The following is a 16,786-nucleotide window of genomic DNA, read 5'->3' as shown; positions in this document are numbered from 1 at the left end:
TTTCTAGGGTAAGAGATTTTGCTACAGTGAAGTAATCCAAGAATATATTGCGCTTTATAAAAAATGAGCATTCAACGAATTTAGTATTAGTTTGAGATCAGTGTATCACCATCTGACCAAAAGAAATATGGTATTTTTTAATGATGAAATATTAAATACTGTACTGAATTTTCACACTGATTAGGAAACTTACATCAGTCGAGCCATATATGTGTGTGTGTGTGTGGCACATGCAAGATCACTGCTGTCATTTTTAGAGCACCTGCAGTGTGCTGAGTGTGATGCCACTGGCTGATTTACAGTCACTGGCACATTGGATTGCACTCACACCCCTCAGGCAGACGTTGATTGGTTTCCTGGAGAAACTAGATCAACAGATAAGGTAACTTGCAGCAGTCACTGCTGTCACTTCATAGCTTGGTCTGATTCCCAAGACTTCCTGACAGCTACTCTGCCCTCACTGAGAGTTTTTCATTAAGAGAACAGAATATGGAAAGAAAGGTGGTAATCCTATCTTCACTCTGCATTAGCCAGACTGTTCATGGCATATTATTTGTGTACTGGTTGTAGTCATTTTTAGAAGTGCTAGAAACTGTTTAAAGAAGCATGAACAGATGGTGAGTGTTTTATGTTGCAAGAGAAATGGCTAAAAGAATAAATATGTGGGATGTTTAACTTGGAGAAGCCGATATAACTTGATAACCTGTCCTCATAATTGAATAATTATTTGGAAGGAGATTTGGAATATTCTATATTCCCTAAAGTATAAGTGAAGGACCAGCAGATTTCAACTTACGAAAAACCCACATTCTCTATTCACTTAGTCTCTGTGGGAAAAGGGACCCAGAGAAAAGTCTGCTTGCTCAGTGGAGGCAAGATTGCTGTTGTCAGGGACGCTTCAGAAGTTCAGATGGTAAGTAGGTAAAATTAATAGGTTTTTTAAGATGCCTCAAAATCCTATGATTTGAAATGTATAAGTTTGTTACAGCTAATTTTTTTTGCATAAATTGGTAAGTCATGGTGAAATAGTTGGTGACTTGCATGCTGTCTATGATATACTTTAAATTTCTGAACAAAAACTGTTAACCTTGTTTTAGAAACAAAGTTGAGAAGTACAACTTAGAAGATATTTTTAGCTGTAGTATTTGAGTGTGCTGCTAATGTAGTATTTCATTTGTTTCCTATCATTTTAATTTCCCTTACATTAGTGAAGAGAATGTGCTTCTTTTGAAAAGGTTTCCCCCGCCAAGATGAATAGGGTATACAGTCTCTACAAAATTGTTTCAAATGCACTACCCACCAGGTGGTGATATTGAGCTATGTTTCCAAGTATTATAAACTCTTAATGTCTGAATTAACTTTTTCAGTTTTCAATTTTGAACTACAAAGTAATTTTTAGCATCTATGTTTATTATAATTTCATTCAAAATGTTTTAATTGTATTAAGCTAAGGCAAATATTAAAAAATCATTTGTGTTTTATAATCATGTATTGGGTGATTTAACCTAATATATTATTTTTTACTTCTTATGACATAGTCAAGATCTTTTGTCATAGTGATAACAGTGACAAATTTGAAAATTCATGTAGTATTGTATCAGCCACTGTTTTAAGTGGCTGTTTTAGCCACATAATTTATGCCTTGTAATAATCCTCTGGGATCAGTAATATTTTAAATTTATCTACTCTGTATTGACATGAGGATCTATACTGACATTAAAGCAATTTAAGTATTTTTCCAGAGATTCCAAAATAACTGGCTGAGCTGGTATTCAAACCCAGGCAGGCTGACTCAGAATCCACATTATCTACTCTCAGTTTGGGGGTGGGGAACACAATCTACCTTCAAGTTTGTAACATTTTAGAAAGAAAAATGATTATGGAGAATGTGGCTATACTCCCTATTTGTATAGTCGGGAATGTGAGGCCCACACTCACTTGGGGTCTTCCAGAGGCAGATAATCTTCTGCTTGTCGTTGTGTCTTCCATTCTCATCTTTGTGATGGTGTCTCAAAGTGAGGAGCGTGTACATATGAAAATAAGGGAGAAAAAAACCCCTCTAAATTGGATTTTTAGCCATATTAATTTCCATTGAAATAAATACTTTGTTTTAATGAGAATGATTTGGGCTACAAAGTGGAGGAGCAGAGTTGTTTGAAAATTAATACTTAGTTTCTCCAAAGAGACTCCTATTTTAAGTGAATTGTCAGTTAAGCATGGCATACAGTGGAATTTTAAAAAATTTTAACTGGAAAAGCTTAATCTTTAAAACATATGTTCTAGATGCTTTTAAGTTTTATATTTTGTTAGATACTGTTCTGGAAAATAGAGGCATTTATTTGACTTCTAAAATTGTGTTGTGGTTAATGTCACTTAAACTTGATTTTTAAGTAAATCTATCCTGTATAAGAGTAACAGACTTTCCTTATTTAAAAGTTTGTTCAAATATCATGGTTTCATTTTGTTTGGAAATAAATTCATGGTTTTTTAAAAGACTTTATTTATTTATTTTTAGAGAGAGGGGAAGGGAGGGAGAAAGAGAGAGAAAGAAACATCAATGTGTGGTTGCCTCTCATGTGGCTCCCACTGGGGACCTAGTCTGCAATCCAGGCATGTGCCCTGACTGGGAATCAAACCAGCGGCCCTTCGGTTCACAGCCCGCACTCAATCCACTGAGCTACACCAACCAGGGCTCATGCTTTATAATATTTTATAATTTATTGTATCTAACACATCCTTTAATTCTGAACTGGGTGCTAGTAACTTTTTCTTTCACTCTGTAATAGTAGACATTGTCCCCTGTCTCCTACCCACAAATTCTGTGCTTCATTAGTCTTCTTGAAATAATAGAACTGATATTTTTAAGTGCCCATCACCAGCCTGTATGACTGTATTTTATTCTCATCTGATTAGAAGGCCTTTAGATGACTGGCTGATCACTTTGAACTTGTGGACGCTTGGGTTTCTTTGTCAGTCCATGTCGATAGAAAGCCCAATGTGTTTTCCAAACACCTTTAACTGAGCAGGACTCAAACCCCAAATTTTGATCTCTGTGCTAAGGAGAAGAGATCCCTGTTTTGCATCCTCAGACTTCCATGCTTTCTTCTGGGCTGCAGCTCAGCGATCAGCCCAGGACTTATACACAGATGCAGGGCTTCTTCCTCGTGACCCTCCCTTCTGGGATTTTCCTTCTTTATTTATACCCACTCTGGCATCCTAACCTCCATACTCTCTCATCCTAAGCCAATGATATTGCAGCTGTCTGAATAGGGTGTGTCAGGGGAGAGGTCACCCGGTGAGATGTTCCAGGCAAGTGCTATCTAGTCCCTGCCTGCTTTAGTTGGGTCTTCAATGCCTTTAAAAATGTTTATTTTTTCCTTTTTAGTCAGTCTGCAGAAGAGTTAATACAATTAAAGTTCTTCTGCAAATCACCCGCCCAGCAGCCTTGTTTTGATTATAGTTGTCACTTTCTACTTACGTATAAGGAAGTTGAGTTGTTACTTTTGCTTTAAAGAACTAAACAGGAGAGTCCTGAAAGTAGTTTCAGTGGGATCAGTAAGTTTTTGGAATGTTGACTTCTAATATGGTCCCCTAATATAGTAAATTATAATATTTGTAATTAAATCTAATGTTTATTTGAGGGTCCCTTCCGTGAAAATGTTATCAAGAAACAAAAATAACTGTGGCCTTCAGGCCAGAGGCATTCACATTCTAATCGGGGGCTAACTAATGCAGAGTATAATACGATGACCACCAAAGAGGTGTGTAAGAGCTAGGGGGTTACATGGAAATAGGAATTACTTGGCCGGAGGGGCAACAAAGTATGTTGTGGGAAAAGTGACATCTGAGATTATACTTGGAGACCTGTCCAGACGTGAAAAACATTCCAGGCAGGATGAAGGGGCATGAACAGTAAAACTATCATACTCTTGAGCAGCAGGTGACAACAACAGTGGCTAAATTCTGGAGTGCTTGCTATATGCTAAGCACTTAGTGTAAATATTCCATATGAATTAATTAAGCCTCATAATATCTCTGTAAGGCAAGTACTAGACTTAGCATTGTATTGTGAGGAAAATGAGGCACGGCGAATATGGAAAGCGTTTGCAGTCTCAGGAAGTGTGGCTTCAGAACCTGCCCTCTTAAGCAGGGCTCCATACTGACTCCCTCTGAACGTGCAGATAGTCTGACAGCCTACGCTTCAAAGCTGCTGAGGTTGTCGTTAGGCAGAAAATAGAAAACAATAACAGTGTTCTGCTGCACGCAGTGAGGAGCCAGAACACACATCCCACACACAGACCGCGCGCACACACATACTGTGATAATGGAATTGTAGAAAAGTAGCTATTATTTGGGAGAGGATGACCAGGTTTCCATTAAAACACAAAGATGAAAGGAATTTCGCTGTGGCCCCTCCTGCACATAAACCCTGTTAGAGGTGGTTCAGGGACCAGGGAGAAGGGCATTTCTAATAAGAAACATTAAAGGTTTGGGGGAGCTACTCTAAAACCTTTGGCCTGAAGGGTTTTGAAGCCAGGAGGAGAGGATGTAGTCTTCACTGGAGAAACATTTTTTGAGAGGAAGCAGGAACTATACTGGTCTTTCTCAGTAGGTGCATTTTTATAGTGTCTTTTACAACCCATCAGTTTCTAAAATTATGGTGAAAGAACTATATAGAAATGAATAAACCTAGCCTGACTTGGCATGTTAACTTGGAATGTTAAGGTGATTCTTCTCATGCATTTGGTCTTGTGACTGGATCACCAAATATATTCCAAAGGAAGGAGGCCCTGGCCTAGGGGTCACCCTCCTTATCTAAGATAGTAATTCTAATTAACCCACCTTGAAATCTGTTTTGGTCATAGGATTTTGTCCCTTTTGAAATTAGGGAAAAGCAACACATTAAGGCTAATCAGGCATTACTATTTTAGTACCATATGAGAAAATCTGTGTGTTCCCTCCAACCCTCCAACCAGCCCACCCCACCCCCAACCCCATCACTGCCTACCCAAATAAGTTCATGTATGCTGGAGATGATGGGTGTGAGAACTTGAGGAACACTGCAAGGAAAAGAAGGAAGGAAGAGAAGGAGCAGTAGCAAGACTGAAGACAAAGGGCCAATGAGAAGAAAGCCTGGAGAAAGACATTTCTTCGTGTCTCAACGGCTCTCAGACCCTCTTCATTAAAAATATTTTGTTCAGGAGGCTAATTTCTTATAGAATGTGTACAAAATACTGATATGAGAAGAAAGAGGAATAAGATATGGGTTGAAAAATCATGCCAATCCCTCTGCTTGTACAAGAAAAATAATGTTATTTTTTTTTTGTAAGGATAGCTGTGTTGGGCAATTTTTAACCCCCCTCCCTGTTTTTTTGCTAATTTTGTTTTCAAAATGCATTATCCTAAATTTCATCAAGGTGGCAATCTTAGATATCTTTTCCAGTTGTTGGTCTGACAGAAACTTTATACCACTTTATTTACCCTCATGTCACAAGTACTAATGACTTTTTATTTGGAAAGACTTTCTTTGAACATGTTTAGTGTTTAGCAATATATTTGCTTATTTTTGTTATGGAGCATTTTGAAAACATATGACCAGTGGAATCTTCAATCAGATCATTTCAACTGTATCACATTCCCCACTAGTAAGAATACATGGAAAAAATCATATGTTTTCTTCATTTCCCCACCTGGATACCAGCCAAACCTGGAATGTATAAATGCAGTTTTAATTCATGTGGAAATAAATACACAAACACAAATTGTTCTAAAAAGCTTCACTGACTGGGAAATTCTTGTTTCCCTCCTATCTGACCATTAGACAAGAAGTCAGCCTTCTCCAAAACTGTGCTGTAGGGTAGTTTAATTGATAAGGAGGGGAAGCAAAGTAATTTTATTTGTAGTGCTATGTGAGTGATACAGAAAGTAAATTTTTAAAACAGTCACCCATTTTTAGCTAAAATAAATGAAATTTGGAAGTTTCTGCAAGTCTCCAACTGTTTTTTTTTCAGTTAGGCACAAGGGTGGATAAATTGTTCCTATGGGCAAAGACATGCAGGTTATGTTTATTACAACAGCTTCATTAACTCAGTATTTCGTGTACTCACAACTGTAAACCTACTTTTGCCAACCCCTTTATTATGTAACTTGCTATACAGCTTTTGATGTGTTCGAATTCTGTATACCTAGAAAGCAGAAAGTTGGTAGACTATTTATGGATCTTTTGTCTTTTATACTGTTTGATACTGTAGTGCCTCTTAATTTCATGTATACATTATTTAGTTTGAGCAATCATAAAGGTATTTGCATGGAGTCTATGGATCTCTATAGGCACTTTGTTATTTTCTTCATAATCTCAGTTAAATGTTTATCATTAAAATGTAAGGATTAGTAAAATTTCACTTTCTTCCTAACCCAGTTTTCTTCTATCAGGAACAAACTTTTATCAAATTGAAATAATGGTAATTTTGGAAGTAAAGTAGCTAATTATGAAAAATAATTGGAAAGCATCTAAGAAGAAAATTCTGATAAAATTTGGCTTTTATATTTCTTAATGATTTTTCATTTAAAATAGACATTCTTATACCTAATGAAAAAGTTCTTGTGCTTTCTAAAAAAGGTAATTTAAGTTGTAGTAATTTAACTCATGCATTATTTGTTGTAATAGGAAGCTATAATTCTTGCTGAGCAATTCTATAGAATTTTACATTTATAATCAGTACCTTTTTTACTCCTATAGATCATAAATAAAGTCATAATGGTTAAAGTGACCAGTTATTTAGCTCATTATTCTGGCAGGTCAACAACGTGCACTGGACTCAGCTGGGTGCTTTTCTGCTTGTCTCAACTAGATCCACAAGTTTCACTGGACCATGTTGCCCAGGCAGGTACTCACTGTTGACGGGTAGTTGAAATGACTCAACATGTGCCTTTGGCAGGCTGACCTGGGCTCCTTCACATGGTGTCACTGTCAGGACTCTCAAGAGCAGCAAGAGTGGGCAAGCCACGATGCATAAAGCAATTATCAAGTCTCTGTTTTATTTTTATTTTTTATTTTTCTTCTTTTTAATAATTTTTTATCTTTTCAATTAGAGCTGATGCACAATATTATATTATTTTCAGGTGTACAATCCAATGATTAGACATTTATACAACTTATGTAGTGGTCATCCTGATAAATCTAGTACCTCTCTGACACCATACACAGTTGTTACAGTGTCATTGGCTGGGTTGCTTATGCTGTGCTTTACATCCTCATGATTATTTGGTAATGACCCATTTGTACATTTTAATCCCTTCACCTTTTTCATCCATCCCTCTAGTCCCCCTCCTCTCTGGCAACCATCAAAATGTTCTCTGTATTTGAGTCTATTCCTGATCTTCTTCTTTATTTATCTTATTTTATAGATCCCACATTTAAGTGAAATCATCTGGCATTTGTCTTTCTCTGACTTATTTCACTCAGCATAATACCCTCTAGGCCCATCCATGTTGTTGGAGATGACAAGATTTCATTCTTTTTTATGGCTGAGTCATATTCCATTGTATATTTGTACCACTTCTTTATCCATTCATTTATTTATGGACACTTAGATTGCTTCCATATTTTGACTATTGTAAATATTGTTGCAATGAACATGTGGATAATAGATACATATTTATTGTCATTTTATTATACATATTTTTGATATTTTCTTCTTTTTAAAGAAAACCCTTTAATATTTCTTGTAATGTAATGTGATGAACTCCTTTAGCTTTCTCTTGTCTGGGAATCTCTTTATTTGTCCTTTGATTCTAAATGATGCTTTGCTGCTTAAAGAAATATTGGTTGTAGATCCTGCTTTTCATCACTTTGAATATTTTGTGCCATTCCCTTCAGGGCTGCAAAATTTCTGTTAAGAAGTCACCTAACAGTATTATGGGAGCTCCCTTGTAGGTAACTAACTGCTTTTATCTTGCTGCTTTTAAGACTCTGTCTTTAACCTTTAGCATTTTAACTATGTGATTTTAATGATGTGTCTTGGTGTGAACCTCTTCACACAGTCAAACCAAAATCACTATGGAAGAGTACTGCCAAACAGCTTGGATAAAGGGAAGGAAAGAATTTCTGATAACTTTTAAATCAATCACAGATGAATTTTTGTAACACTGATTTATATACAGGCATGCCTTAGAGATAAGGTGGGTTTAGTTCCAGACTACTGCAATAAAGCAAATGTTCCAATAAAGTGAGTCACATTTTTTCATTTCACAGTGCATATAAAAGTTATGATTATACTATAATGTAGTCTATTGAGTGTGTAATAGCATTATGTATAAAAACATTGTATATACCTTAATTAAGCAACACTTTATTGCTAAAAAATGCTAACCATCATCTGAGCCTTCAGGGAGTCATAAATTTTTTGTTGGTACAGGGTTTTGCCTTGATGTTGAGAGCTGCTGACTGATCATGGTGGTGGGTGTTGAAGATCGGGGTGGGTGGAGCAATTTCTTAAAATAAAACAACAATGGAGTTGGCTGTATTGATTGACTCTTTCTGTCATGAACTATTTTCCTGTAGTATGTGATGATGTGCAGTACCATTTTATCCACAGCAGAACTTCTTTCAAAATTGGAGTCAGTCTTCTCAAACCCTATTCCGGCTTTACCCAGTAAGTTTGTGTAATTTTCCAAATTCTTTGTTGTCATTTCAAGAATCTTTATAGCATCTTCTCCAGGAGTAGGTTTTATATCAAGAAACCACTTTCTTTGTTCATTCCCAAGAAGGAACTCCTCATCCATTAAGGTTTAGCCATGAGGTTGCAGAAATTCATTCACATCTTCACCTCCACTTCTAATTCTAGTTCTCTTGCTATTTCCACGACATCTGAAGTTGCTTTCTCCTCTAAAGTCTTGAACCCCACAAAGTCATCCATGAGTGTTGGAATCAGCTTCTTTCAAACTCAACTTCTTCTAAAATATCAACTGTTACTTCCAAAATATTAACTGTTAGTGTTCATATTTTGACCTCTTCCCATGAATCATGAATATTTTTATTGGTATCTAAGACAGTAAATTCTTTCCAGGTTTTCAATTTACTTTGGCCAGACTCATCAGAGAAATCACATCTGTGGCAGATACAGACTTACAAAAATGTATTTCTTAAGTTATAAGACTTAAAGTTGAATTATTTCTTGATTCATAGGCTGCAGAATAGCTGTAGTGTTAGCAGGCAGGAAAACACATGAATTTCATACATCTCCATTAGAGTTCTTGAGGACCAGGAGCATTGCCAATGAGCAATAATATTTTGAAACCAATCTTTATTTTTTCTTAACAGTGGGCTTAAAATACTAAGTAAACCATGTTGTAGATGGATGTGCTGTCATCTAGGCTTTGTTGTTCCATTTATAGAGCACAGGCAGAACAAGCTCAATGTCATTCTTAAGAGCCTTGGGATTTTCAGAATGGTAAATGAGCATTGGCTTTAACTAAAGGTTGCCGGCTGCATTAGCCCCTAACAGGAGAGTCAGGCTGTCCTTTTAAGCTTTGAAGACAGGCATTACCTTCTCTTCTCTAGCTACAAAAGGTATAGATGGCTTCTTCCTCCAAAATAAGGCTGTTTTGTCTTCATTGAAAACCTGTTGTTTAGTGTAGTTACCTTCATTAATTTTCTTAGCTAGATCTTCTGACTAACTTACTGTAGCTTCTACATCAGCACTTGCTGCTTCATCTTACATTTTTATGTTACAGTAATGGTTGCTTTTCTTAAACCTCATGAACCAACCTCTACTAGCTTCAGACTTCTGCAGGTTTCTAACCTCTCTCAGTCTTCACAGTATTGAAGAGAAGTAGGGCCTTGCTCTGGATTACTTTGGTTTAAGGAATTGCCATGGCTGGTTTTATCTTCTCTCCAGATCACTAAAACTGTCTCCATATCAGTAATAAAAAGTTATTTCTCTTTTGATCATTTCTCTGTTCCCTGGAGCAGCACTTTGAATTTCCGTCAAGAACTTTTTCTTTGCTTTGATAACTGATGCAAGAGGGTTTAGCTTTCAGCATATCTCGGCTTTCAACATGGCTTCCTCACTGAGCTAAATCATTGCTCATTTTTTATTTAAAGTGAGAGACACATGACTCTTCCTTTCATTTGAACAATTAGAGGCCTTTGTAGGGTTAATTGGCCTAATTTCAATATTGTTTTGTCTCAGGGAAAGGAAGACTCAAGGTCAGGGAGAGAAACAAGGGAATAGTCTGTCAGTGAAGCAGTCAGAAGACACATAACATTCATTAAGTTAGTCTTATATGGACACAGTTTGTGGATGCCCCAAACAATTGTGATGACATCAAAGATCACTGATCACCATAACAAATACAATAATAATGTAAAAGTCTGGAATACAGCCGGAATGAACGAAATATGACACAGAAACACGAAGTGAGGAAATGTTGGAGAGTGGTGCTGATAGACTTGTCCAACACAGGGCTCTCACAAAACTTTAATTTGTAAAAAAATGCAATATATGCAGCCCTGGCTGGCGTAGCTCAGTGGATTGAGCACAGGCTTGCGAACCAAAGTGTTGCAGGTTTGATTCCCAGCCAGGGTACATGCCTGGGTTGCAGGCCATAACCCCCAGCAACCCAACTGCACGTTGATGTTTCTCTTTCTCTCTCTATCTCCTTCCCTTCTCTTTCCAAACATGAATAAATAAAATCTTTAAAAAAATAGCAACTGTATTTAAAATAAATGCAATATATGCAAAACACAATAAAGTGAAGCACAATAAAACAAGGTATGCCTGCACTCCTACATTACTGTTTTTAGGAAGTATTAATTTATTTGTAATTACAATTGATTTTAAACATTGAGTTGTTGGTGGGTTAATCAACAAATGTTTCTGCTCTCTTGTGCTTCCAAATCTGGCAATTCAGCTCACCCCCATGTTAAATACTTTATTTTTATAATATATAAGCGTATTCTGACACTTTTATTAGCAATTTATGTACTATTTTTTTGTTCACAGACCAATAACTCATTAGACATTTTCAGACATTTGGCTCAAATGGCGCTATGTAACCTTGAATTATGTTATCCTAAATCCGTCCAGTATAAGAAATGTAATCATATCAACAATAAGTCTTGCACTTTGTTCTAAAAGAATACATTGCAACTGCCACCAGAGTGCCAGTTTCCCTCTTGGGATTATTTTAATGATTCAATACATATTGACCATCTTAATAAACAGCTGATATTTTATATCTAAATATCCAAAATAGTCCCCTTGTGGGTATACCTTCATTGAAATGATTAATCTATATTCTAGCTATTTTGGAGTTCTCGTCCTTGGAATTATTTTTAGAATTCTTTTTTTTTTAAACGTGAGTACTCCTTTTTTTAAGATTTTATTTATTTATTTTTAGAGAGGGAAGGGAGGGAGATAGAGAGAGAAAAAAACATCAATGTGCGGTTGCTGGGGGTTATGGCCTGCAACCCAGGCATGTACCCTGGCTGGGAATCAAACCTGCGACACTTTGGTTCACAGCCTACGCTCAATCCACTGAGCTACGCTAGCCAGGGCTTATTTTTAGAATTCTTAACTCACACATTAAAAATAAAAGTTTTTCTTTATCACAGAAGCCATAGACTAGCTCTTTGTTTTTCTTTGGTTCTTTCTCTTCCTACTTCACTTCCCTGAGCTCATTCAAATGCTGTCCTTCTGTCCCTAAAACCAGTGTGAAAGGATCCTGAGCAAAAGGCCCGGTGGAAATGACTGGAGATGGACTGACATTTAAGAGCCTAACAAGACTTGAACGACTGTGTGATATTTGTGACAGCTTCATTGGATGTTGTTTCATTAGCCCCAGGTTCTAGTAAGAGCCTATTAGCTGTAAAGTATGGAAAAACCATCACAACCTGAACTTAAACAATAGCAAACTAAAAAGAAAAAGGAACTTATTAAAAGATCAAAGAAAGAGTTATAAGAATCTCAACCCTTTTATGAACGTCTCAAAACTTTTATGAATGTTTAAGAATTACAGCTGGACATCAAAATTCCAACTCCCCCATCTTGGTCTCTTGTATCTGTTTCTCTTTGCCATTGACTAATTTTCTCCTCCTGCAGCCAGATTTCTCTACTCAGTCAGAAGAATGACCAGCAGAAGCAATCAGCTTAGTAATCATAAAGGAAGGAAATATTTGGACCGGCATTTCTTTCATTCATTACCTTTGATTACTCTGGCTCCAGAGCTGGAAAAGCGTGTTATTATCATTAAATATAAACTATTGAATTTTACTGCCTACCAGGTACTTTTCTATGAGCTCTCCATGATTAACTAATTTAATCCTCACAGGACCTCTTGGAGACAATCATATGAAGTAGGTATAATTCCATATTATGTGCATTTTTCAGATGAAAAAATTGAAGAACACCAAAAAAAAATAGCTTTTCCAAAGTTGCACAGCTAGTCAGTGGCACAGCCACGATTCAGTACTCAGAAGTCTGCTCTGGGGGTGACGAGCTAGTCAGTCTGCCGTGGTTTGGAGGTTTTGTGCAAATCATGGTCAAATATTTTCTAAATTTCTACATTGACCTCTCCCAGGAAATGATAGTTCATGCTCTAAAATCATCCCATGTAACTAACAATGATCCTCTTTTAAAAGACTAAATTTAAAATACATTTATAGGAGGGTTTTATTATTTGGGGGGGCAATATGTAATTCAGACCTCTTAGAGTTGAAAAAACAATAACTTCAGACTTAACTGGGTAGCTGGGGAATAAAAGGACTCAATGTCCTTTTCACTGGAGAGTAAATGACCATGTGAAGCAAAGACCTGTCACAAAATCTTTTGTTAGATATTCCACTTTTATTATGATTAGCTCAGCTCTGTTTGAGCTCAGTATTAGTTCTCATTTTTATGTGAATATTATCATCTTTATAAAAAAATTTGTTTAACTGTAACTTTATTTAAAATAGCACAAGTACTTTTATACTATTGGATATAAATAAAACATATTTAAGCAGTGAAATGACATATAGTAATTTAGAAATCAAAATCCCCATATTTCAGGATAAATTCTTTGAATGATAAAGCAATGGGGACTGTAACTTTTGAAATCTGGTGTTGTGGAGCAAGCTAAATTCCCTAAATAATGGAGTTTTTCTGTCAACTCCTTTTTACCTTTGATTCTTTGTCAGCTGATATACAGCTTCTCTATTTTATCTGAACCCTTTAGAACATCCCAAGCTCCTCATTCTGAAAACTCTCGTTATCTGTGAAGAGGCTGGAAAGAGGTGGGTAGGTTAACGACTCTGTCTCGCTCATCTCTTGGGCTATTTCATCAAGTCCAGGAGCAATTCATTTTCTTTCTTTCTTTTTTTTTTCACCACTGCCCTTAGCAAAAGCAAAAAGAAAAGCCCTTTAGAAACTAGTCATTTCTCTCAAGACTCCATAAACAGTGATAAAAAAAAGCAAACTGATATCCTGAGGTGATTTTTTTACTGAAAACCTTACTTGTCTGTAACCTCTTGAGACATTATTATCCACCTCTATTTAGAGATGGTATTTACTGTGAATGCCATATGCATTCACATTCAGAAGAGAACATTATTTTGTGTGTGTGAACTAAAATAGCCACACATGCAGGTTTATACCAATCAAAATTAATACAAGATATCAAAGGACATGTTTCTAGGATGTTACACTACAGAAGTCTTTCCCGTATATCCCCAAATTATGTTTTGATTACATGCTATATGCTCTTACCCATGTTAAATATGGGCCCTGCCCATATTTCTCCCTCAGGAAGAAGGAGAAAACTAACATTTCATGAATTATGTAGGCTATTGTCATTCATTCATTCAACGCATTTGTTTTTCAGAGCCGAGGACAGACCAGTGAACTAGTTAGTTGAAATCCCTGGTTTTAAGAAGGTTCCATGACATTAGAAGAGGCAGGTCATAATCAAGGAAATAAGATAATTTCAGATAATAGTAAGTGCTATGAAGAAAATTTTGAAAGGGTGATGTGATAGGGCCAAGGAAGGCTAAGAAAGGGGACCCTTGAAATAGATAAGGGCATTTCTGAGAAGAAAATATTTGGTTTGAACCCTGAATATTAAGAAGAAAACAGCCCTGACTGGTGTAGCTCAGTGGGTTGGGTGTCATTACACAAAGGGAGAGGTCACCAGTTCCATTCTGCTCAGGGTGCTTGCCTGGGTAGTGGGCCGGGCTCCCAGCTGGAGGCGCTCGAGGGGCAATAGATGGATATTTCCCATGTTGATATTTCTATCCCTCTCTTTCCCTCTCTAAACATAAATAAGTAAAACCTTTTTAAAAAAGAAAAAGGAAACAGCTAAGGGAAGTGTAAGGAGAGTATTCCAATAAGAGAGAATAGTTAATGCAAAAGCCCTGAGTTCTATGTACGTACCATCATCTTTCATCCTCACCATGTTTCTGTGAAGCAAGTAGTAGCAGCTTAACTTTATAGATGGCAAAAGAGTAATGTATGTAAGGTCACAGAAGTAACGTATGCAAAGTCACTCAGCTACTGTGCAGGATGCCGTGACCTGAGCTCCGATGATCTTGACCTTTCTACTACCCACACTGCTTCATTGGATTTAAAGCACAAACACATGTAACAGGAAGAAATTCCAGAGAAAGAGAGGTTCCTGTTCTAAACATAGGAAATTATTTTAGATGGTCCTGATTCCTCATTTTCTTTCTACTATGAAACATACAACAGAGCCTTATATTTTTCCATTTTTTAATTAATTCATTCAGGAGTGTCTACAGTGTAACTGCAACAATTGTGTTAAGAGTTTGGGATACAGTATGATGAATGAATGACTTTCCTTCAGGGAGTTGAAAGTATTTTTTTTCTTTTTTATATCACTTGGAAATTCTAGCAGTATAATCTGTTCTGCCAAAAGTTACATGGGCTATAGGTTCCTGTTAAAGGTGAAATCATATGGTATTTGTCTTTCACTGCCTGGCTGACAGTGACCAGAGGGGAGAGGAGAGGGAATTTCAGGGGAGAATGGGAAGGGTTTACAGGAACAAATATAAAGGACACATGGACAAAAACTAGGGGGTGTGGAAATGGGAGGGAGGTGGGGAGGGAGGGGTGGGTGGGCTGGAATGGGAGTAAAGGACAGAAAACTGTACTTGAACAATGATTAAAATAAAATTGGGAAAAAGAAAAAAAAGAAAAGAAAAAAAGAAACAGTACATCAAGTTTCCCAGGGAACACAAAATCTCTCCTTTTAATCACATGTTCAGTTAAAAACCTCAGTGCTTCACAGGCATTCTTTATGCACAACAAATAAGTTGATTTTTCACCCAAAAAAAGTTACATGGGAAGATATAAATAATTAGAATCTCAGAGTCTTCTCATCAGTTGGCTGGAAATTATCTCTGACATTCAGTATTTGGAAACAAATGAAATCAAGCACCCCTTTTATCCATCCCTCCTTCGGGTGTGATGAGAAAGGTATAGTTGGAATCTTTTCATGGGTTTGTCAGAGACTATTAATACTGAGATTGTCTCGGAACTCTGAATCCTGAAGGAAAGACTCAAACATCTTCAATTCAGCCTTGTCTATATACTATTTTCAATGATCAGTTCTTTCTTCTGTGGTTTCTGGCTTATTCTCTTATTAGCTAATAGTTAGATAGGACAATAGTACAGCAGAGATAATGAAAATATATATTCCTCCTGTTCATTTCTCTTAAATGAATGCCCTTGTGGAAGGAAGTCTATGGTTATTTGAGACACAGCCTGCACTTAGTGTTTAATCATGGCTGTTCTCATACCTGGAGTCTAAAGAAATAACAGCAGCCATCTGTCTGTACACACTAAGTACTTAACATTTCTCAGTGGAAAGATACATACACCTGTTACTCTAAATTTTATAGTCTTTGATATCTAACATTATGATATATTTCAACTTACTGTGTGGTTACACTGAGAAGTAAGGGAGCTAAATCACATAGGCCTAGTGGTATGGTAAAGACTTTGGCTTTTATTCAAAGGGAAAAAGAAACTGTTAGAGGGTTTTGAGCATAAGTGCCCTGCCCTGACCTATGTTTTTAACAGAACAAGCCTGGCTGCTATTTTCAGTAGAGGCTAAAGGGTGGATGGATAGAAGCAAGGGGATGAGATAGCACGGATAGCAATAATCTGGATGAACGATGATTGTGGCTGTGTATGGGGGTGATAGAATGATCCAGAGACAAGAATATAGTCATCAAGCTGGTGTGAACTTAGACCCAGAACCTGGAGTCATTTTTTTGAGTACGGAAGGAACTCAATAATTCTTGTTGAATGAATGGATGGATGGATAAATGGAAAAACAGACATTCATTTTTATGGCTTCCATCTTCTCCCCAACTGTTTATTAGTTAGTTTTAAGATCTAAGCTACATTAAAGTAAAAGGGGAACAAAAGCAAAGTAGCCAAGTTTCTTTTTAAATTTAATTGAATTCAACAAGTTTTTTTTAAGTGCTTTTATGTGATCACTTCTTTGGGATATTAAGGACATCAAATGCCAACAGAATGTTCCAAGACAGTAAGATGAGATTATTGCTTAGGGTCAGGGCTATGCCACAGCACCAGAATTACTTTAAAATTAAAATTGCGACATAAGATTTAATTTCCTCCTCAGCAAGGCAATAACCTTTCAGTGAATCAGGCTTGGCTTTTCTGCTTACTATAAATGGGACTGTGTGACTATGACTTTACGAAGTGCCTAAACAGCAGACAATATTAGAAAAGTTTAAGGACGAGAGGCACAAGAGTGTATT

The sequence above is a fragment of the Phyllostomus hastatus genome, unplaced genomic scaffold (genome assembly GCF_019186645.2).
Source record: "Phyllostomus hastatus isolate PE091 unplaced genomic scaffold, TTU_PhHast_1.1 phas_scaffold_93, whole genome shotgun sequence".
In the NCBI taxonomy this organism is placed as follows: Eukaryota; Metazoa; Chordata; class Mammalia; order Chiroptera; family Phyllostomidae; genus Phyllostomus; species Phyllostomus hastatus.
Note: the sequence above shows the minus strand (reverse complement) of the source record.